The 24,375-nt window shown below is 47.8% G+C and overlaps 1 long non-coding RNA gene across 1 annotated transcript; it reads right to left on the reverse strand.

Annotated features, from left to right (window-relative positions):
• Positions 1 to 9,632: 9,632 nt before the first annotated feature.
• On the reverse strand, positions 9,633 to 20,636 carry LOC130593377 (uncharacterized). Its single transcript, XR_008970793.1, has 5 exons — positions 20,510 to 20,636; positions 19,349 to 19,421; positions 13,901 to 14,161; positions 13,643 to 13,797; positions 9,633 to 9,953 (listed from the first exon to the last, which is right to left on the reverse strand). It is a non-coding gene; the product is annotated as an uncharacterized LOC130593377 (long non-coding RNA).
• Between the last annotated feature and the right edge of the window lie 3,739 nt (positions 20,637 to 24,375).

Consider the following 24,375-nt stretch of genomic DNA (forward strand, 5'->3'; position numbering starts at 1 on the left):
ACCGGCACAGACCACTTGCCTTTCCCAACATGTTGTCTTTTCTGCCATCACACTGGAGTGGGTTGTGGACCTATTTCAGATATGACAAGTTTCCTTGCTGGTGGCCAGAGAGTGCCTGATGCTGGCTATCGTGGCTGATCCTGTAGCAGAAGAACACACATCCCAAGTAAGTTAGTGAACTTTGCTGTGTGATCAGTTCCACTTCTTGCTGGACAATCATCTCTACAGCTTCCAGGATGAAGTGGATAATGAACTCATCTGCCACATCTGCCTTTAGGCTCTGCTATGGACACCCCCTTGGACATACGCACTGTTTCAAATGCCTTGAAAACTTCATGCAGGAGTATAATTTTTTTTCCTGCAGATTGGAAAAATCTCTTTCCAGCTTTCTAGTATGAATCCTGTTGGATAAGCTGATTGTCTTCTGTCCTTTCGAGGCAGAGTGTCAGTCAATGAAGAGGTGTGAACTAGAAGCTCAAGTGCAGAAGAATTAGTTGCCCTGGTTTCAAGAAATACAAATCTGAATGACAGTGGAAAAAGAATCCCATTTCCAAAGGGAATAAACACCCCTTACCAAGATGGAGACAAACGCACCCAAAGATCCAGAGGTACCAAGTGAAGGATCATCACTTGTGGCAGAAAATTGCAGAGCCTGGACTGGTTAATTTAGCTTTTAAGGAGATTGAAGAAGACCTTCCCCAGAGAGGATGGATCTGGACAGACTGGATCAATAGGGGAGGCCAATTGCATGAGATTCAACAAGGCAAAGTGCTGGGTCCTGCTCTTGGATCGCAACAACCCCATGCAAGGCTACAGGCTTGGGGCAGCATGCCTGGAAAGGTGCTCAGTACAAAAGGACCTGGGGGTGTTTGTCAGCCACCAGCTAAACATGAGCCAGCCTGTGCCCAGGTGGCCAAGAAGCCACCAGCATCCTGGCCTGTATCAGCACCAGTGTGGCAGCAGGGCCAGGGCAGTGACTGTGCCCCTGCACTGGGCACTGGTGAGGCTGCACCTCGAATCCTGTGTTCGATTCTGGGCCCCTCACTACAAGAGAAACACTGAGGTGCTGAAGTGGGGCCAGAGGAGATCAAAGAAGCTGATGAAGTGTCTGGAGCACAAGCCTTATGAGGAGCAGCTGAGGGACCTGGGGGTGTATAGTCTGGAGAAAAGGAGGCTGAGGAAAGACCTTATTGCTCTCTATAATTGCCTGAAAGGAGGATGTTGCAACACGACAAGAGGAAAGGGCCTCAAGTTGTGCCAGGGGAGGTTTAAATTAGATATTAGGAAAAATTTCTTCACTAAAGGGTTATGAAGCCCTGGAACAGCCAGCCCAGGGCAGTGGCTGAATTACCATTCCTGGAGGTATCTAAAAGACGTGTAGATGGGGCACTTGGGGTGGTGGTTTAGTGGTGAATTTGACAGTGTTTGGTTTACAGTTGGACTGGATGATCTTAAGGGTCTTTTCTAACCTAAATGATTCAATGATTACATCTAGGTAATGATGGGGACTGGAAATTATGACTTCAGCATTTATGTTTTATAGGGTTTTTTTGGAAGACGCAAGAAAGGAAAAACATTGATTTCTCATTTCTTTGTCTCCAATTCCTATCTTCCCCCCCCAGATTATGCTGTGTAAGGGACCATTTTTAGACTGTATGCTCTTCAGGGCAGGGGCTCTCTTATTGTGTGTTTGTACAGGGACTAGTACACTAGGGCTTGATCCTTAACTGAGATTTCTGGATGCTACTTATAGATAATAAACAACAGTCATTAGTCATACCTGATGTGATATAGAAATTAACTCAGGAGAGAGACAAAACATCTCTCCTTCAGCCGCCGCTCCCTCAAGCCTTGAAACTCATTAAAATCTCCCCGAAACATCCCATTTACCAAAGGAAGAAGGAAAGAGAGCATTGATGCTAATGAAGGAGCCTCCTCCCAACCACTAAAACCCCCACAAGATCACCCTAACGCACACAGCATCGCACCAGTCCCGCCTGAGGAGGCCTCACTGACAACATAGAGCAGGGCTGAGCCACCTCCAAGAGTTATTTCCTCTCATTAATCTTTCTTTCGGGGCTAGTTCTATGTGTTTCGGTCACCCCTGGTTCTCCGGACACATGAGGGCCCATGTCACTGACAGGTGCCCATCCCGGGTCAGCTTCAGCCATACAGGGTAGCAACAGACACCATCCCCCCGTCACCATGGAAACCATTATGCCGGCGTTCAAACTAAAAAAACATCATTTTTCTATCATGATTTTTCCCCTCATTTCTTTCCCCGCTTTTGAATGCCCACAAGAGGTGTTATTCCTATGTGAGGCAAAGTGAGGGCAGGAGCTGGTTCCAAAGGAAGTCGTTACTTTTTATATTCCTAAAAATACATTCATTGTAATTTGTCTTCCACTTTAATGCCTCGGATTTATAGCCTTTGGGAAGATGGAATTAAAGGAAAATGAGCATGGCCAAAACTATTTCAAGCTCTGCACCACAGGGCAAGAGGTGAGACATAACCATTGTGCCCAGTGTGGTGGGGATGGCATCAGACTGGGTGAGGAAACCCCAGCACCCAGGGGAAATGCCTTATTGTCTGCAGAGCTTCAATAAAGAGCTGGGGGGGGGGGGGCAGAAAAAGCTGTGTTTGGGGTTATTTTTAAGGATTGTGCAAAAGAAAATTGACTCAGTTTTCCGTCAGAGGAATCTCAGGTCTTTCTGCTTGGGTTTTGTTGTTGTTGCTGATTCTTTAGATGGCTGCCTCACAGGATTTTACCCCTCCTTGTTCTTTTTCCTTCTTCCCATATCTTCCAAAAAAGTAAATAATCGAGTCCAGGCCTCATCTATCCCAACCACACTTCTGGTACCGTCTGAGCCCACATGACAATAAAACACTGCAGGATGGAAGAGAGCAACTGAAGCCTTAATAGTTGCTGTAAGCAGGTCGGCATAGCAACATCTCCAGAGAGAGCTCTCCATGGGGTCATTTCTATTCACTTTAAAGCCCACTTGGGCTGCTAGAGTGGTATAAAATGGACTCAGAAAGGCTGTTAATTAGGATTAGCAGCTTCAGGAACATCAAGCCACAGTGCTCCAAGCTGAGCCATTTATCTGAGAGAACTCAGGCCTCTTAACTGCCTTCTTGAACCGAGGCACAGGATACCATATGTCAAGGCAGATAGCTTCGAAATCAGATGGCAGAGCCACCCAGTCATCTATGAGAGAAGGTTCCTACCTCCAGCTGCTGAATGACACTGCAGTACCTCTTCTGCAATCAGATCGCCCTTTGCTGGACTCGAATGGTTGGCAGATCCAAGATGCACCAGCCAGCTGTACAGGAGCAGGGGAGAAGGCACAGACCCATCTTATCAATACAAGTTGCATGTGGTATGAAATCCACAGGGCATATGGTGGGTACCCCTGGGTGAGGTTTCCAGGTGATACATATCCCGTAACAGGTCTGTAGGGCTCCAGGAGGAAGCAACCACTGCAGACAAGAGATGACAGAAGAGATGGGTGTTAGCATGCTCTTTCAAGGCCAGTCACAGAACCCATGGAAAAACAAGGTAGTGACTTGCGTTTCACAGCTGCTGGGATATGGTTTTTATTCTATTGCCACAAGTTTCCTGCCCTTCATCAGTCTGCAGCATGAAAGGCTAAGGAAGGTGATAAATCCTTCATGTGTTGCGATAACACAAAAGCCAGCTTCACATTAGCTTCTGTCACACACGTGAGCAAAACAGGCTGCAGGGAAAGGCAGCACCATTGCCAGGCTGCCATTGGGCTGGTTTGCATCTCTTATGCTACTGACCCTGAAAAACCTCCTAAGACAATTTTCTGACACTTCCCCTTTCCAAATACCAGGTGAAACACAGATGCATCCCTCACATCATTCTGCTTCTCTTGGCATTTTCATCTGCCTGAATCAGAGCCGAGATGACAGCAAAACATCCCATCTATGAGCTTCCCTTCATACATCACTCTTCCTGAAGAAATACATTAGGCCTGGTCAAAGAAATACCTGCTGCAGCAATTCAGACAATCACACTACAATCTGCTTCTCAAGACCATGCAGTTGAGGGCTGCTGGTAGCCATGCTTTTAGCTGTGTCCATCATAAAAGGAAAAGTCTTTTACCATATGGACAGACGGACCAGGTTCAGGCAGATCTGAAATGAATTTTAAGGCAGAACTGTGCCTACGCTCTTCTCCCACGTTTGCCATAGAAACTCCCAGTAGCTTCAAAGAATATACATGGCAGCAAAGACTCACCAGGCCAGAAAAACAGAAATCCCTACCCAAGAGTTTACAGCACCTTGAATATGGTAGGGACCTGCTGTTGCCCTAGCCATGATGGAGATCTATTGCTCCTCTCCAGGAAATGTCCTTCACTAACCAACCCTTCTGTCACAGAGCTTCAGCCAGCCCCAGCAGCATCCAACAGAGATCAACAGCTCAAGTGAAGAAGTCAAGACAATGTGTGAGAAGAAAAGGCTGAAGAAAGAATTTATAAGTTAGATCTATCACACCTCAAAAGAATAAAAGAATATATACAGTGCTAGGTGACTAAACCTGTGAGTAAGACCATATGTCGGTGCTTTTGCCAAGCAGGTAGGATCATAGAACAGTTTGGGTTGGAAAGGACCTTTAAAGGTCATCTAGTCCAACCCCTCTGCAATGAGCAGGGACACCTTCTACTAGATCAGGTTGCTCAGAGCCCCATCCAAACTGACCTTGAACGTTTCAAGGGATAAGTCTTCTACAGCCTTCCTGTGCAACCTGTGCCGGTGCTTCACCGCCCTCATCATAAAACATTTCTTCCTTGTATCTAGTCTGAATCTACCCTCTGTTAGTTTAAAACCATTACCCTTTGTCCTGTTTTGATAATAAACCAAAAAGCAAAGGGAACCCCACAGCTCTTGTGGAACCATCTCAAAGTCCCTGCATGCCCCTCTGCCCAGCACCACTGGGTTATGAAAGCCTAACAGCCAAGTGGAGAAATATGCCGAGCTCATTTAGGCATTTCCCATTAGTTTTCCAAGATTTCTCAACATTCTGTTTCTCAATATATTCATCTGGCAGCAAACTGTAGCTGAGGGAAAAGCAACGCTCCCTGAGCCATGCAGAGAACACAAAGCGACAAAGCAAAATCATAACAGACAGGGAAATTTCTTGTGAGTCATCATCTTCCCTCTCGCTTTCCAACATTGCTGATAGGCCTGGGATTGTTCCATGCAGTCTGGAACCAGAAGGTACCTACTCCTGCTGCAGGCGTAAATCACTTCACTCCAGAGAAGAGAGGATTTTTAAACACAGCAAGACTTTTGCTTTCATTTTAAATTAAGTAAAGGAGAAAAACAGCAACTGCATCTTTGTAGCTCTCTACCTTGTACATGGCTTTTCTGAGACTGATGGACCAGTTACAACAACTGCATGTAATAAAATAACTATCCTCTTCCCAAAACACTCCCCATCGTGCCCAACATGACACCCCCCCAAAAAAAAACCCAGCCAAACAACAAACAAACCAACAAAAAACACCAACAAACCAAACAAAATAAACCATAGTGGATTCATCAAAGAGAACGCAATAGCAGTTGTGATCAGTGCAAAACCAGCCAGGCTGGCTACATAAACACGAAGTCAAATGAAAGGAAAACAGCCTAATGTCTGTAGAACAGAAAGCATGGTTTTGTCAGATCTTCAGATCCATATGTCCAAATTGCAAGACAGTGATTTTGCTGTATCCTACCACATATTTCAAATGACGGCTTCATCACCAACTTCCTCTGCTCAAAAAGAAGATGAAAACTTGCTCAAGGCTGATACATTTTAAAAGAACCATTTCTGATTTCTGTAGCCAAATTTTCAGAACAAATGCATTTGTCCTTGAGATAAGTTTTATTTGATCTGCATTGATATTCACAAAGTAACCCACTTCTCTCTGTCTGAAGAGACTGAAATGCTTGCTACAGAGACTTCACATAAGCCATTAATACATGTTGCTGGGTTTAGGGGTTATAGGGTTACTATTCCATGTGGACTGTAGGTAGCCAACATTTCTACAGTGTTTAGGACCTGAATTTAAATTCAGAACCAGTGCATATGTTTATATTAAGGGGAAACTGGGCAGGTTGAAACATAGGTCAGCATATTTTTAATAGTGGTTTTCTCAATGTGTTCTTCATCTTCCAGGGAACCTTAGAATTTGGTCTAAGGGGAGGTCCACACAGGGCCAGCATACATCATCTGAGGAAGATTTGCTCCTCCACCTCCTTAGTGCAAAGAGACTTCAGGCTTGTGTATGGGAGTTACTTGTTGGCTGCTACAGCTCCCCCAGTTATTACAGCCCTCAGTCTTCAAGAATTAGAACCAAGCAGATTTGACATTGGATTAATTTCAGTGATACATCCACGGGCTGGTGTGAACATCATTATCACACTCCATAACCTGAGACTGTATAGCCATAAAAAGCAGGACCACCAAGAACTGTCACCTCTGAAGCTGAGCTAGTAGCATAAAATGTTGTTCCACGCTACACAGTCTCATAACGAAGTTTTGATTGATCTGATACCATCACAGCTCACAGCTCCCCACCCTTCACTACCTAAAGCAATAGAAGCATCTTGTTCGGAACTCTTGGGATCCAGAAGTACAGAAAGCTTGAGTCCATATACAACATCCCACTGATGAAGATGCGTACAAAGCAGAGAGGCCCAGGCATGGCTCTCCAGAAAGGGAACTCCACGAGAATTCCAGCTTGTCCCTGGTGCCTGCCATCTTCTTTCTGTTCTGTGATTTATCAAATTTAAGCTACTGCCCTTGGAACTGGGAATCTTTATCAAGTGATGTGCAGAAACAGGAGGTTGCTTGCCCTCTTTGTTCCATAGGCCACATCCACACAAAAACCCACACTTTTTGCCACTAACTATATCCTTTAAAACCAGCTTTTAACTACTGATTGTGCAGGTTCCTCTCCAGGGAAGAGGTTGTGTCAGCAGCTCTTGATAACACAGCATCAGGAGAGACCTGTAGTGTTGCACATAGTATTTGTTCAGGCTGGGGCACTGGACTGTATGGGACATGCTGGTTTCACCATCTTAGACCAGCCAGAGAGCCAGGAGTTCTACAGAGGGAAGCAACAGTGAATCAGCTTATAAGAGCAGAAACGGCTGATTTTTACATTAAGAAAAAGGAAGAGCAGAATAAGAGTTCAGAAGATGTTTTGCCCCCAAAGGCAGCTGATATATGCAAATAAGGCATCTGTTCTCACACAGAGTTCATGACTTTGGATGGAGAAAAAAACACAAACTCAATAATGTAAAACATACAGGAATGGAAACAGTTTCTCACTGTGATCAGATTTTAGGGCAAAGCCAGAGCTCTCCTCAGAAGATCAGACTCTTTGCAGGCTGCTTAAAACAGACTCTGTGAAGACAAAGCACAGGGACCTGACTTTCAAGACAGTAAAGAGCCTACTGACCCCAAGCTACCTTTACCAGCTTGCTGTAATATTTCCCAGTCCAGGAGAACAAGCCAGTGGCTCCTACCCAGTCTTACTGCATGAGGACAGTTGAGAGTTGTTCCAAAGGTCTCTGGTACCTGGGAGCAGGTCTTCTTTCCCAGGGATCATAGTACTCACCTGCACCGTACCCCAGGGGAAGTAACTTTATCCCTATGCTGTATTCAGATGTCCTGCTATAGATTAACCCCAAAGGGTCTAAACTGAAAAGGTATGTAGTCCAAGAATAACACTAGCCCCATCCTCCATACAAATGGCATCTAACGTCTCTGGGGCAGCCAGGTTACAGCCAAACCTTCCCTGAGCCCTGAGATGGGACAGGTTCCATAGCTGGACCTGCTCAGTGCCTACTTGCCTCATCCCAGGGACTGCTGCATTGTAAAGGCAGATTATTAAAGCGCTAAATTTATTTTAGCTATAACTGGGAAAAGTAATCACAGCAAATGCAACAGCTCATGAGGAATCAGAGTAGGATTAGACATTTATATGAATAAGAATAGCTTCTCCACTTCCACTTGCTGTGATAAAAATAATAAGAATCTCAGATTCCATGCTCCAGGGCAGAAACTTAATCTCTGAAGAAGGCGTTAGAAAGAAATTTCCTCTCCCAATAGTAGTCCCCAACTGTCCAGGCCACAGCATAGGTTTAGTAGTGTCTAGGAGCCACTGCTAGAGACAAAGCTGGTTGGAAGCCCATGGGCTTGCTCAGGAGGCGCTGCACCAGGGAGGGAGCGAGGTGGGTTGCAGTGCATCGGGCATAAGTGAAACAAGCCCATCACTCCCTTTCTTTTTGCATTCCCTTGCTAAGCCTCAGTCCCTGACAATCAGTGAGTTTCTGCACCAGGTCCCAGGGTTCTCATTGCTTTTTTGGGTTTGTTTATGTGTAGAGCCCTTGCCTGCCTTGCCCCAGGCAATCTGAGCCGTTAAGCTATAATGGCCTTAGCCCCATCTGATTAATAAACTGGCTTGGGACTGCTGATCTCTGGGACCATTAAACCTTTCCCCAGGGACTAGTCATTAATCCCCCAAAGAGTCATCCTAGATGAGGTTGTTGTTAGCCACACCAATCCTGTTTAAGGCATCAATTTGCAGCAGAAAGAAGCTGGGAAAGGGGGGGACAGTCTGCATTTCTCAGGCAGCACCATCTGTTCCCCGAGGTTACAGACAGCTACAGCAGCCTCTGTATGCCACAGCTTAGTATTTCCACCCAGGTGAGGGCTGTCACTGTGCAGCACAGACACCAAAGAGCAAGACAGTACTGCACCAGACATCTGGGGTACTAAACAGGACCAGGAGATAAAGCCAACATTTGTTTCCTTAATTGATGCCTTTGGCTGGGGCCAGAAGGCATCATAGCATACGGTTAGGGTAGGAGTATCTGCTGTATCAATTTCAGCAGAGATGTTTTCAAACAAGCATGTTTAGGACATGAACTACCCAGAGCATTATTACATATAGGCCTGAGCAAATGCCCTTGTTTTCTTAGCTTCTGATTGTAATCCCAATGACTTTATTATTAAAACAGTTCACATCTTCAGCCAGAAGACTGGATTTGCCTTAATGACAACTCTGGAAATGCAATGACACACATTTTGGCAACCCTGGCCATAGCCACCCCCTCACGCTTTCAGCCTCTTCCCCCATTGTCAGCACACTAATCCTGATTATCTCTCCTTAGCTCCTCTAGGAATTTTTTATATCCTTCAATCTCATTACCATGAGCCATACTTAGGGGCTTGAAGGAGGATGGTGGCAGATGCTGAACTGCACTCTCCAAACAGAACGCAGCATAGAAATCACATCTGCAAAACCACAGTCAAATGCTCCTGGATTTTCACCTAAAAACTCACAGCTGTTTTTCCCCTCCCCTGCCTCACCAAAGTTACAGCTTTTGAACTCTGGATTTTCTGTTTATGTGAGGTTTTGAACAAGTGGTGCATGTTTAAGATGAGGTTTTATAAAGATCAGGTCATATAAGGGCATTAGCTGGAACCAAGCTACATTTGTAGCTCCACATAGAGCAAACTGTGTCCTGATGTGGTTTATGCTACTGCATATTGAGCTGTTGTTAATAGTCTGCTGGAGCAACCACAGAAGGGATGGGAGTAAGGGATGATGCAAGTACACAACTTATGCTATGGACAACAGTTACCTTCTGCAGCTAGCTGTGTCGAGGACGGCTGCTGTTGAAGCCCCTTCTTCAGACAATGTTAGAGAAAATAGCTTCAAGTTTAAATTGGTAGCTTGACTTCACTGTGATGCTACTGCTCCTGCAGAGTGTCCAAACGAGGCAATGAGAGGGCAAACCCCTGGCAACTAGGACAGCTTGGAAGAGGACATCTCCATCCTCTGCCAAAGAGCTGGTCAGTGCTATGCTCATTAGACTTCCCATGTGTCGGTGCCACTGCTGCTTTGTGTCTCTGTGCTTCTGCTGGCAGCTGTAATTTAGAAATGACCATACCAGTTCTGTGTGAGACTTCTTGTACCATTAAATATGTCTTACAAGCAAAACTTTTACACGTTCTCATCAGATATCCTGCTTCTTTACTACTAGCACAGTGCATGGCTTGCGTGAGTCCATCACCAGATTAATGTGAACATGAGTCCAGAAATCATTTTGGCTTTAGCAATGGCTTGGCTGATGTTGAACACACCAAGTTATAGCCAACAACATGTGGACTCCATGGGGAGTGGGGGAAAAAGAAACCAGCGACACACACATGAAAAACCCATCACTCAAGCTCCTTTTAAATGATTAATGCAGTGCACAGGGAAAGGCTTTTCAGCTTTCAAATCTTCACACGATTATATAAACTTAACTCATCCCAGCTACCGAGGACTTGTGTTTGTTTGTGGGCACTAATAGCTGCTGCAGTGTTATAGTTAGAGCAGAGAATGAGGAGTCCCATGGGGAAATGGAGGAAAGCCCACATTGCCCAAGTCATTTAAACATTCGGGGAGATAAAACACTGCAGAGAAGTTCTGGAGGGAGCAGTGCTTGGGGGACGGAGGGGTTACAGCCACCACAAGTTTCTGCCTCTCTTGGGTCCATACCATTGATAATGGTTATTAATTATTTAGGATGCTACAGTAATAATTAGTGCAATAACCATCTCAGCCGTTGGAATAGCCCCTTCCAACCCCTGGAGATCTTACAGGAGCTCACACGTTCCCATGCAGTCTCTTGACACACTGCCTGTGGTCTTAGACTCCCTATTGTACCTTTGAGAAAGCCAAGCGTGGTGGCACCAGCACGGAGAAAGGACCACACCAGCCAGGGTCCAACTGCCCTCCAGGTGAATGAACAAGGGCCTAGGGTGAAGGGTGACGGGAGCTGCTCCCACACTGGATGGTAGTGGAGAGAGCATGGTTTGGATGCTCTGGCTTTCCTGGGAAGACCCACTGGGTGCCAGCACAGAGTGGGGAAGAACCCTAAGGGCCTATTAAATCAAAGCTTCTCTGGGCATGATGGGGAGCTGTGGTGTGATCCTGCTGGCCCTGTTCCTCAGACCCTGTCAAAGAACTTGCATGTGACCCCAAATTCATCCCCAGAGAATAATCATCCCCCATTTTTGTGCTGGTGACTCTCACAGCATGCCTCAGGAGTGCTCGGATTTGCAGTGATTTCTCACTCTGTCCTCCCTGGCTGTGAGCACCATGAGCTAAGAGACACCTGAGCACTGAGGATGTTGTACTGATGCCAGAGGTTTTGCTTCATCTCAGGGCCCTGTAAGCAACTACGTTACTCAGCAATATAGTTACTGGTCACTTCCCATCCACAGCCTTCCACCTCCATCCACCCATTAGGTGGGCCCAGAGGATGGGAATTTCCCCACTCCCTCTCAGCCCCTTTCCTTCCCATCATATCAAGTGGCACCTCACATATAAGGACTTAACTCAGCCAAAAATTAACATGCATTACAAAATCCTGACAAAAACCCATCTGACCCACACCATCAAACAAGTAACTCTGAAAACCAAGAATTATCTCTCCCTCACATCCAGCCTCTCCTTCCTCCCCCAGGCAAGTCCCAACTGCTGCTCACAGCATCCACAGTGCAACCCATGCTGCCGCATCACCCAGCCTCCCGGGGGCTGGCGTAATGGGGAAGTGTCAGAGATTAGAGACAAGAGAGCAGTGACTGCAATATAAAAGCAAACTGAATAATTAAAGAGAGAAGCTGCTCCTCACAGAGAACAAAATGAAAGAGTTGTGTGATTTGAGCAGAAGTGACCTTTACACTTCATTACAAGGAGGTGGCGTCCTCATAGGGTTATTAATATTTCCAGCTGAATTAGCTTGGGTTAAAAATGGCTCAAAGGAATGAAGAGGGAGAGGGAGTGTGTGCACAGAAATATATCATCCTGTCTTTTCTCCTCCTCTTCGCATTTAACCTTCTTTGTAACTTGTTGACTTGAAAGCAGAAGGACTGAGTGGCTAACAGGAACAAGGCTTCACTAGAAAGGGTGAGAGCTGGAGGATGACCTGGCCAAGAGATCTTCCCTCCTTGCTGGCTGTGCTTCAGCAAGAAGCCTGTGTGATGCCTTTGTGGCTCTTTCTCTGTGTTCTCATCTAGGGCACAGAGCACGTCTTCATTCACCAAGCTGCAAACACATCACGGGACTGACGTTCAGGTGGTTTTAAGACAGCAGTGGAGCTCAGTGCTGCTGCTGTTCAGACCATATGGAGTCCTTAGGATCTCTTAGGGCACTGCAAGTCTCCCATGTGGTCTCCCATGCAGTCTCATGATTATTGTTCATCTCCCCTGGGCTGACTGATTCTACTTCCCATTCCCCACAAAACATCTTCCTTCTCTCATCAGTGGGCAAATGGACAACTCTGCTCAGCAAGCTTTACCCCAACAAACTGTGAGGACATTTACACCCTGAAACAAGGGACACACGTTCATCCCCCCCCCCCCCAAATGCAGACAAAGCCAAGGTCTTCACTAAGATTATTTTAGCAGAGGACAGATGATAAACATGACACAGCCAGCAGAGTTGTTTTGATGCTGTACCTTCATACACACACTGTTTTCTCCCAAAGTGCACACAGAAAAGGACCTTTACTTCAGTGTGTCCCAGCATACACGAGCCCACACAGCCTTACAAAAGCATGACTGTCAATAATGTGTCAAAGCACTGGGTGAACTAAACAAGCAAAGCTGAACTCGGGGATCTGAACCTAAATCCAAGCTGCAATTTTTCTGCTAAGAGCCTCGAGGTGTACACGGTTCTACTTTTTGCTCAGATCACTCAGTCTCATAGGAGTCCCACCAGTGACTTTGCAGATGCAAAAGGGCTTCTACCTTGATAACACAACCAGGTACCTGGTTGCTTCTCCCCAAGTCTTACCTAAACACTTTCTTTCAGTGCCTCTCTCTGACCAGCAGTAACAGACACCAGGAAAACCCACCCTAAGAAAGAAAAAGAAGGAAACGTGAAGGCAGGTACACATCCATAAGGAATGAGGCTGCTGTGGTGGAGCCTGCAATCAGTCTCATGGGCTGCATCATCATGGGCTGCATCATCATGGGCTGCATCATCATGGGCTGCATCATCATGGGCTGCATCATCATGGGCTGCATCCCTGGAGGCACAGCAGCTCACCTCCCTCTGCTCCACTTGTGGAGGGGTTCTTGCAAATTTAATGCAAAGCCCCAAATTAAAAAGAGAGTTTAAGCTTTTGAAGCAATCATGAAATGGACACAGGGGCAGATGCTGCTTCTCTAGTGACTGCTGACTCACAGCCCCTCACTTATTTATAGGCCTCCCCAGGGTGCTTGTAGCCGAGTTGATGACAAATGCCAATGAACATCTACTCTCACTCCCACGAGGTGTTGCTATCCTGGCTGTAATGAAGATGCAGAACAATGAAACACATCATCAGCTGTGCCAGACAGTTGTAGTGGAGGCAGAAAGAGGACCTGAGACACTGACCAGCTCCTCCAGCATCGTCTGAGCATTGCTCCTAGCAAATGCACAGGTTCCAGCCTCTCACCCTACAAGATGAAGTTGATGTCTATTACTAAGACCACAGTTTTTGATGCTGTCTTCACTCTGACAAAAGGCTATGCTCTTATGACCAGAGAAAACAAGACATTGACACACAAAGCCAAGGACTTACCTGAGTTTGAACTGAGCAGGGAAACATCCCAGGGATGGAGGCCAAGATGCTGATGTTCCAGATGGAGGAGCCGGAGATACTGAGACCCAAAGAACAGCCAAAGTTTTCCCCGTTTTTCTGGAGACTATTGCACACAGGCCAGACTGTGAACAGTTCTGAGGGCAAGAAGGAGAAAATTTAGTCTTAGTCTGGCTTTGGTGCTAGAAGAACTCATGAATGTGAAGGATGAGGAAGGCTGGGTCGGGGAGGTACGAATACCTTCCAGGGACAGTGAAGGTAACCTGTACTATCCTTCTGTCCATAAGAGCATCCCTCACAGGTAATCTCTGTCTGGGCTGTCCTCCAGAAGGAAGAGACAATTTCCCTTACTGTAGTGCCAGGGAGCTCTCTCTGGGTGCATCCTCAAACTCTGGTGCTGTACAGCTGGTAAAGGCAGGAGTCAGACAGCGGGATCACCGTTATCAGCGATGATTCACAGGCCATAGAGATCACAGCTTGCCTGGTAGATGTCACTGCGACCTGGCAGTCAAGGGAAAACATCTCATTTATAAACTGGGGTGAGTTACAACTGCTGAGGTATAGCCCACATGGGACCTGCTGCCTGCTCTGTGGAACAGAATGACTCTTTAAATGATAGATGAGGCTACAGGACCCTTCCACAGGGCTCATTAGGTGGGAAAGGGCTACCTGGTCATGGTGTGCAGAGCCCTTTCTCTTACTCACTAGCAGACCAGGGCTGGGCCTCTCTTCCAAAGGCTTCCTGGTGCTGGCTGACACTGTCCTGCTGTGGCTGGGTTCTTATTCCAGTCATCACTCACACATTAAATCTGAAGCGGCTGTTTGGTCTAGACATGTTTTTCACACTGAGAAAGCAATGGGTTTTACAGGAAACACCCATGGACAAATCCAGATGGACCCAGGAAGGCACTGAGGGGCTCTGCGAGGGAAGATTGGATCCTGTGGCGTTGTCTCCAGGATGAAAATATTTGAGGTCTGGTTTAGGGTTGAGCTTGCAGTGAGGCCAACAAGACTCCTGATAAAGTCTCTCCCCTGACTCTTCAGTTCCATGATGTCTTTAAGTATGCGGTTCCAAATTTAGGTGGAATTAGTTGACGGCACAATGTGTTATTGAAGCAGGTGGAGTCAGGTAGGCAGAAAGGTCATCTACGTTTTGTTTGCTTTGTTTCAACTTTCTTTAGCCAGACCTGTGACCCATCTGAAAGGACTCGAGGTAGCAGCAGTCCCCAGCAGCTGGCTGAAATCCACTGGGAAACACAGCTATGGAGCAGCGGAGAGAAAAATGGAGGGAAGGGTTAGGAAGAGGAGACAGGAAGAGACCCCTTGTTCATCTCAACAAACAAGTCCCACTTTAACTCCGCTAACACAGAAAACAGGAGCAGCAGTAGCTCATCATCTGAAGACTGTGACATGAAATTTATCTTTTTCCCTTGCTTTCACAGCAATTTTGCACTATGTTTGATAGCTGATGTGCATATCCAAATTCATGCAGCCCTACCATCCCTCTCTCTCCCTGCCTACTCGCTTTCACCCACGCTCCTTCCGCATGTGACTCAGGATGAAAAGGGATTTAGAAAGATGCAGGGAACGTTTACAAGCCTCCCACCATATCGCCCTCAGCCTGGATGGCTGCATTAGAACCTCCAGTTTGCATTTAGAGGCCAAACTGGTCAGCATTTGGAATGAATCCCTGGGGCAGGCATTTCCTCTGTCTCCAGCACAGACAGGCACAGAGCAAAGCTGCCTTGGTGATTACTGTTGGCTGGAAGTTGCAAGGCTGGATTTGCTTTAGGACAAAGCAAGTTTCCTGACTTCTTGATGCCTTGTCCATAGGCTGCGTTGCAATATCCAAGAGTGGTCACTGCAGGAAACCTCCTGAATATGGTCCCCCAATACGGAGGTACCCTGGTCACACTAAGCAATGTAGGTGCGTAAGAGACATCCAATCTGCCACATTTAAGAGAGCCATAGCCTGTCCCATTCAGGATCACCAGTAAAATCATAACTGTGTAAATGTCTGTGGCTGTTCTGGGCTGGCTGAATGAGGTGTGAATACTTGAGCCTCTGAACTCTCCAGCAAAACACCCAGTGCATGGGGGCACTGGTGCAGGTTCCACCAGCACAAAACTAGCAGCAAAAATTCCCCCAGCAGCAACTGTCAGGGACTGACAGGGGACAAACAAACCAGGTTTGGGTGACAAACTAAAGCTATTCTCCCCCTTTAACACGGCTGCTGAGCAGCCATTTAGGGGAGAGCATCACCACTAACATCATCCTGTTTCTATGGAGACCAGATTAACAGAGTGGCTGGGAGAAGCTGCACTCCTAATCTCCCCCAGAGAAAAGAGCTTGCTGGTACAAGAGACTTTTAAACATCTTTAATCCAAACTCGAGGTTCTCCTTTCCATACTCGCTAATCCTGATAGAGGTTACCAGCCCCCTTTTAACCCTAGGGTTACTAGCTCCTTTTAATCCCTTTATGAGCACAGTGCAATAGCATCAAGCAGTGCAGTTACCCACAGCCTCTGCAGTCCTTTGCTAAAATTAAATCTTCCCCCTCTCTCTGCACAAGTTTGGCTGTCTAAAATATAACACTTAAATACCCCCACCCAGCATGTGCAACTGGCCTGCAAAGTGATGTCTGCATTGGTGCACTCAGCCTGCTTTCTGATGATGGATCTGGACACTGTGGATAGAGGTGGAGGCACTGCCTCCATCAACAAGAAGATCCAGCCACTGCTTTGTGTATTGTATTGCATTGTATTAATTTTCTTCCCCTGAGTTTTGCACCCCAGCTAAGAGCAATTGAGCACCCAATAGTTTGCCCAGTGGAACAGGTACACTGCAGTTGCAGTTTTACCTAAGGACTTGCTGATAATGAGTTCCACAAAACCATGTGTGACCACCGTCACTACAAAGAAGTTCCCTGCTACACCTGTAGTCTCTCCACCATGGCATGGGTATCCCATTCCATGTACACAGTAATGCAGCCTGGTGGGAACACAGCAGCAGGCAATCACCTACAGCCACCCTGCCTGGACCTCCTTGCTCTGTCTTGTCTATGGGAGGCTTTGTGGGCCTCAGACCAAGGCAAGGTCTGGCAGACTGGAGTCCGAAGCAGTCTCCAGCTTAAGAAGTGTAAACCTCTAACGAGAGGTCAGTGTTGGAATAGCAATGGCTCCTGGATTTGGACTGTGGATCTCAGCATGCATGGGCCAGGAAATCCTCCTTCCCAAGCCATAACCCTTCCCAGGGGAACATCCAGACCCCAAATATAATTCTGCTTTGGGAGGCAGAGACACAGTTACCATGTTTTCTAATTCTAGCAGCCCTGCCAATTTAAATACAGCAGAAAGAGGTCTGCTTCCCCTCTACATCTTGGTGGCTTTGTCGGTCCTTTTCCTGACGGACAATTCACAACACCAAATACTTCAAGAGTTCTCCTCACCCTCCCTGCTCCAAGGCACTGCAGATGTGGCTCATATACTGCTCCAGCTGTGCTGAGCCATGTGGAACTGCTCTGGCTGCTGAGCTGAACAAGACACCGAAGGCTCTGCCTCTTTCCTGTTGCCTCTAGAGGTTAAAAAGCATTTCACTACTTGATTTTTCTTGCCTTTAGACAAAAACCTTGTCAGGAGGCTCCTGACACAGCCTGTCAGTGCCAGAATGAGGCATTAGGAGGGGGTGTGACCAGGAAAGTTTAATTCAATCTCAATTTCATTCCTGCTCCCTTTGCCAGAGGAGTTGACGATGTTCTGCACATCTGGAGGCATAGTTACAGGTTTGCACAGCCTTGTCCCAGAGCGTTGAAGCTTGTAAGTCACCTGTACTACAAGGTCTCCTACAAGATCTCACCTAACTCAGCCCCGTGCACCTCCCCTGAGATCCTGCATATGCTGAGGTTTCTCTTCGCATACAATACACATCCAAGCCCAAAGCTCCCAAAAGCACAGCTCTCACAGGCACAACATGCCCCTGGAAAGGGCCAGGCCCCAGCACATCTGTGTTCTACAGCTGTGGCAATGAAGGGTTGTTTTCCTCTCCAGGCCCTGAAAGCACATCTCTGAAGCAGCAGGCTGCTCCTGATGAGCATCTCTGATTTCAGATGAGAGCTCTGCTGTGGGTTAGAGCTGGTGTGTGGGATAAGAGGGAGTAAAATTAAACACGGGATATTTTGGGACAGGGTTTACTGCATCTGTTTCCATGGTCCTCCTTTAACTCAAGGGTCCTTGCAGTTTAGTTCATGGCTGTGCATGGTGGCTAGAGTTCAGCCGAAGTAAAGCAAGGAGTAACTGAAAGCAGTGTGCTGCAGAGGCTGTATTTATAGCACCTGCACCTACAGATTATTATTATGCTTTATGGTTGGCCATATAATGGGCCCTTGAGCTCTGCCTCAGATCCACAGCCACCCTGTGTCACAAACCAAGCCTCTTTCATCTCAACATAGCCCCAGACTCCTCAGTCTCACCCCTGCAGCTGATGTCTCTGAACACACGATGGCCAGAACAGGAGAACGTTACTGTTGTTTCTGTGCAAACAGGTTGTCCTGTCATCACCAAGGCCATGTCTAGAGGCACAAAAGACCATAATCAAGGACTTCCAGGAAGAATGATCTGCATAGGAGTGTCTGCTGGAGCCAGCACCGCCTTGGATCTGCCCCTCAACCTGTCAGCCTGGGGCTGCGGAGGGAGCATGGTAGGGAAGGAGCTGGCCTGAGCACACCACACAGGCAGAGGAGATGGAAACTGCCTTCCTATCTGCAGCTTCCAGGCACAGGCAGGCCTGCAGATGTGCTCAAGAAGGGCACTTTGGAAGTTTCCTCCCACCACTGGAAGCTCCCTTCCAGCTGGATGCTGGGGGACAGCAAGCAGGGACCAGCTTTGCTGACTCTGCCTCTGCTGTCTGGCCCGATGTGTCTTCAGCAGGGTCTGTCACGTTCCACCGCTCTGCCTTGTTTTTGCTGGCGGGCAAGAGCTCAGCAATGGACAGGGGACCGGGAGGAAGGAAACGGGAGGAAGAGGGGCAGATGAGATAAAGAGGTAGTGTGAGGATAATGAAGGAAGACAGCTGGCCTAGAAACTCATGGCAAGACAAAAACTGGAACTAATGCCAAAGCGAGAGGTTCCTGCTGAGCCCAAGGAGAGTGGCACCAGCTCCTGCTGTGGCTCCGTGTTCCGATGGCCAGCACCCTTCATGCCAGCATGGTTTATAGCCAAGGAAAAGCAGATGGCTGAATGGCTTTTTCTATGAGCAGGACAGGTGTGGCTGTTCCATCTGCACTGCACTATGCTTGCAGCAGAGTCAACTGGCATGGGCCATACCAAGCCTCTGAGTGCCCATGGGATGCAAACAGGGCTGCAGTGGGCCAGCAGGGATTTGTCTTGGCCTCTGTTCTCCAGTCTTTTCCTTCCATCGTCATTGTCTTAGGTCCTCAACCCCACCAAAGGAGTTGGGCAAGAGTCTTAATACAGCACTAAACCCCACAGAGCTCTGGGGAAGCCAGAGGTGAGGGACTGCCACACTCTCAGCAGGTCTACATGAAGCACTGAAGCAATACACCAGTCACGGAAGCAACTGAGGCTAAAGGATTATTTATCATTCAGGCCCTCTGATGCACCACAGCACAAGAGGCTGGAACATCATAAACCTCTTTGGTAGCAAAGAAACCATGAAGTGCACCCTACTGACCTGAACAGGATCTCACAGGAGGTCTGAGCCTGAGCAGAGAGGTGAACCTGTGTCTCTCAGCTCACTGTTTCTCCTGCGCAAATGAGAACAGCACTGGTGTTTTCACAGATGGCATCAGCAAGTTAAGTCATTTCCCAAGGTCTCAAACAAAGATGGAGGGAAAGTTAGAACAGGAGGAAACATGGGACCAGGGAGCAGCCTGTGCCCTCCAGGCTGACAGAAGAAGCAGGGAATGGGATAGAGATGATAACTAACGCAGAAACCAGAGCATCGCTTTTATCACCTTCCAGCCACCCTGTCCACAGGCTTCTCCCCCCAGACAGGAAAAGCAGCTCAGGCTTAATCCTTCCCCACAGCTATTCACACCCTCCCTTCAGTACCTGGAGCCTGACCCGGAGAAGTGAAAACAGCCGCTACAAAGTCAAAGCTAAGTGGCAGCTTCCCATTTAACCACCTCTAATTGCCAGCTGAGCAGACTGTTAATCTCCGAGAGCGTGCTGCGATCCCGGTGTTGCCGAGTCCCTGTAATTGCTTAAGAGCTGCCATCGAGGATGCTGGGAATCAGGCAATTATTCTCCCTAGTTTCTTCCTCTCCCCCCCCCCCCCCAGTTTTGTGAATTAGCCAAGAGCTTTTTTTTTGCCCCAAAACAGCCAGCACAGGATTTCTCAGCAGCTCAGTAGGGATGAAGAGATTAGATCTGGGCTGGCTAATCCTGTGTGGGCAGAGAGAACAAGAAGGAGGCATAGCAGTGGGGATCCCACTGTCAGCTGGGCTCACCATGGGGATAGGGGGTCACTGTAAAACCCTTCAGTATCACTGCTCTGGAAGTGAAGGGGAGGGAAGGTTGCACTCACAGGTGATGCCTCAAACAGAATTCATCCCAGCAAGCCAGTGCTGGCCCTGAGTACAAATCACATCCAATTTCCAGCTCCTCAATGGCTCTATTGAGTAATAAATCAGCTCTGTGTCCAAGCTGGCTGAAACACTCCTGCCTGCACAGTTGTCTTATTCAGTGCTGAGAAGCTGAAGTCTCCTTGCCAAGGCCATCAGGCTAGGGAGAGTCAACCATCCAAATCCCTTCAGATCCCAGCAGTAAAAAATGAAACAAAAACACACGAAAAGCCACAAGACAGAAAGAAAGTCCCTGAACTGCAGATCACCTGCACATGTCCATTTGTTCAGCTGGTTTTCTGCACTCTGGAAGAGATGATGCAGTGGTATTCAGTGAGTATGATCAGCTCCCAGCAAACAGCCAGGCCTCTGTCTAATTCAATGCTGATCAACACACGCAGGTAACAGGGCTCAGCTCCCAGCTCTTGGTAATCTTTGCAGCTATTTAAAGTCTAGTTTCCCCCCTGGACACTTCATGGCCATCCCTTAGATGCCACTTTTAGGTCCCAGCATAGCAAACTTCTTTGAACTGACCATACACACACCACTAGCATATATCCTAACCCAGCTGCAAGCTACAGCAACAGCAGCATCTCCATCACCTTACATATGTAAGCAGGTGTCTATCTCACAGCCCATCCCTCCCATTATTATTCCAGTCCTTGAAGACACCAGGTAGAATCAGTGCTATGCCAGCCTCTGCACTGTTTTAGTGTTGGAAACCTCTTAGCTAGGATGGGACAGGGAAGATAACACTGACCCCAGAATAAAAATGAACCCCATCCTATTTAAGGCAAGCTGGAAAACTCCCTGTGAGCTGAACCAACAGAGGCTGCAGGATCTCAGCAAGGGCAAAACCAGAGCAGAAATGGAGAAAAGATACCACAGTGCACCTGCAACTCAATGAATGCCAACGATGGTGTCACAGAGATCACTCAGCTCTGAGCTGGTAGTTAGCTTATTGAGTTCTAACCAGTAAATTCAGGTATGTAAAATATGTAAAAAGTACAGAGGGGTTGGCAGTCAATATCTACTACACTTTTAGTATAGGATACAAAGATAATCACTTAAACTTACTCTATGTATCTTACACTTTGCATACATAAAAAGCAATGTCACTTACCAATGCATTGATGTCTGGTGTCAGGTAAGAGATGTCCCATCCTCAAGGGGTAGCCTTGGGAAGTATCTCTGCTCAAGGGGTTATCACCACTGTGCAGCTGGCTGCTGTGGATGGAGAGCTCAACAGACCCTGATGGCTGCAGATATTAATAGCGTGAAGTGATTGATTTTAGTCAGATTTTCTGCTGTGTTAACGCGGTTTTGGCCACTTATCAGCCCAGCCTCCAGCCAAACAGGGTTTCCTGGGGGGGTTTGGTGCCGAGTTCTCCCTGATAGCCCCACACAACAGGATTAACTTTGGTTAGGCCTACTTGCCTGGACCAAAATTCAGTTAGTTCAAACAGGAGCAGTGCATCTGTCACACCACAGTCCTAAAGCCATTATCACAGCAAATCAAGTAAGATGCATTCAGTCACATGCCTGAACTCTAGCAGCATCAAAACATGCCCTATGGACACTACCAGACCTTCTAGGCAGTGACTGGGGGAGGTTCACTGTGCCAGGGCTGGACTCTGTTCTTTCCCATCAGCCACCCCCCAAAGCAAAGCAGGGGCTCTGGGAAGAGCCACTGCCCTGGGGATGGATCTGAAAGCGACCAGGGCTCATGGGCAGGCACAAGCACATCTCCATCTGCCTTCCATCTGTATGCAGCAGAGACAGCATCAAGTGATGGACCACAAACACAACACCAAGCGATAGCCTTCCTACAGGAGGACTTTGCGCTCACCCAGCAAAGCCTCTGTTTGCACCAAGAAAGCAACAGTCCTGGGTCTCCCCAGAAGCTCTCTGGAACAGGACAGAAACAGGAGAGCAAAGGTGCGGAGCACTCACATCGCAAAGAGCTGTCTTTACCCACAGAACACCCTTAATCTCTGCAACCTCCCCTGGCAGCCCTTTCCTCCCCCTGCATGCCCATGGTATCCACAGCACCCTAGGCTGCTCACTTCCACACCTGATGTAAGAGCTACAATTAAGCCTGACTCAGCAACTTCACACCTAAAAAGCCCCAGGGCCAACCAGCCAAAATTAACTTCAGGGGAAGAGGGTAGAACAAGAAAGTGATAGCAGCCTGTCCTGTTCAACTCATTTGCCCAAAAGCTGGATTCTTTGCTCCTTCTGAGCTCTGCCTTGAAATAAAGATTACACCCTCTTGTTTTAGAGGCTCCTTCCCAGGGAGGTGGCAGGATGAGGCTCTGACAGACCAGGGCAGCCTCAGACTTGTGCCACCCTATTGCATCACCAGTGAGCTGAGGGGCATGCTGAGAGAATGCCAGCATTCCTTTACACTTATGCCAATACAGGAGCTAAGCACTCGTACAGGTGAAGGTCCCAGTCCTGTGGGTTTCTTTGTGGTCTATGCAGTAGTCTCAAGCTTCAGCTCCAAAGGAATCACATCCTGCACCAAGGGGCTGCTCAGGTTGATGCAGGAGCAGTGTTCTGCCTAAGGCGGAAAGACCACAGCGGGTTCCTATTGTACAAACACACAGCTGAGCCCAGCAGCAGCCGAGACATCAACCTGCATCCCTCAGCCCCCTTCTCCCACTGTCCTGCTGCTACCTCTACCCCAGAGGCTGCTGCATATCAGCACCGTTGCTCCTGGGCAAGGAGGAGAGCTGTGCTGGGGCCACAGCAATGCTCCCAAGAGCCCTCCCTGCTCTTCTGCTGCCTGGTCTTGCCACGTGGTTCTCTCATGCTCTTCCTTATGGATAATACACTTGACTGACCCACTGACCCTAGGGAGATCCACTAAGTCTTTGCACAGCTGCTCCTCGTGCAGAAGCCTTTGCATGGGGCACGGTTTAGGCCAGAGACCATATGTTCCAGCATGGGGGACAATGAGCCACTCACTGCGATTAGCATCGCTGTGATGAACCACTGTCGTGACTGATGGCACGAGCACTCTGAGGGAGTTAGGGGGTAGATGGATGATTTTCACAGCAAATAAGTCCTAATGAACAGAAAAATAACTTCCCATGATGCAGGATTTACCGAGTTACAACAGACATGTCTAGCCTTGCAAGGAAGGAAACACTTCATTGCAAGCCAGGCCATAGGGCTATACCTGGGGCTGAGAAAGTGAATCTTCCTGCTGGGTTTGGGAACAGGGGAACGAGCAATCCCTCCACATCTGGAGCAGTAGGAATAAAAGCACAGTGGGGAACCATGGAACAGAACAGGCTCATAGGGGAGTGGGCTGGGGTCTGCAAGTCTGCCCAGGCGCTGCAGCATTCCCTGCGGCACAGTAATGAAGCAGCTCAACTGCATCCACCAGAGCACCCAGACCTCTCACAGAGGGGACACTGAGGCACGGAGAAATACAAAGCCAAGGAGGGATTTCTCCAGGGCTGGGGACCCCCGTACTGGAAAGAAATAAACTTCAAAACTCAATATTGGGCTTTGTGCCTCACAGGGCAGCTCCCACAAGGAATCTCTGTTGTCTAAGATTGGCTTGAGCACATACTACAGCGTTCCTCATTGCATCAGAGGAAGCTTTGCCATGGGAACTGCTGCCGCCGAGCCACCTTATATTAGAAGTTACTACAGCTCTGCCAGGAAGCTTGCCCTGTGCTTTCTATTTTTAGCTGCAGGCAGACCTATTCATATCAGTCACTGCTGCAGCTCAGGTCCTTACGCACGGATTTGGTGCAGTAATTCAGGGGCATGAAGTCAGGTTGTCAGGTTTGAACACAGCTCAGCAAGATAAATAATAAACCTACGAGCTGAGTGCTCACAAGGCTGGGGGCGATGCATCGGAGGGCAGGGAACAGGCTCCCATCACACACATTTATTCCACAGGATCACACCACTACTTACGTGCGGAGTGAGGCACAGGCTCGAATGTGATGCACCAGCTCAGGGCCATCAACTGCAAGGGAAGCAGGAGAAATGGGATGAGAGAGAGGAAAGGTCCTGCGGGAAGCATGAACAGCTTCCCAAGGCTCCGAACTGGGGGTTGTTTTCCTGCCTGTTAATTATTTCATCTTAAAATACTTTCAGAAGGGAAGTGCTTCCT

This window comes from Pezoporus wallicus, unplaced genomic scaffold (assembly GCF_028554395.1).
Source record: "Pezoporus wallicus isolate ANWC-B61680 ecotype Strahan unplaced genomic scaffold, APGP_CSIRO_Pwel_v1 contig_10431, whole genome shotgun sequence".
Taxonomy (NCBI): domain Eukaryota; kingdom Metazoa; phylum Chordata; class Aves; order Psittaciformes; family Psittacidae; genus Pezoporus; species Pezoporus wallicus.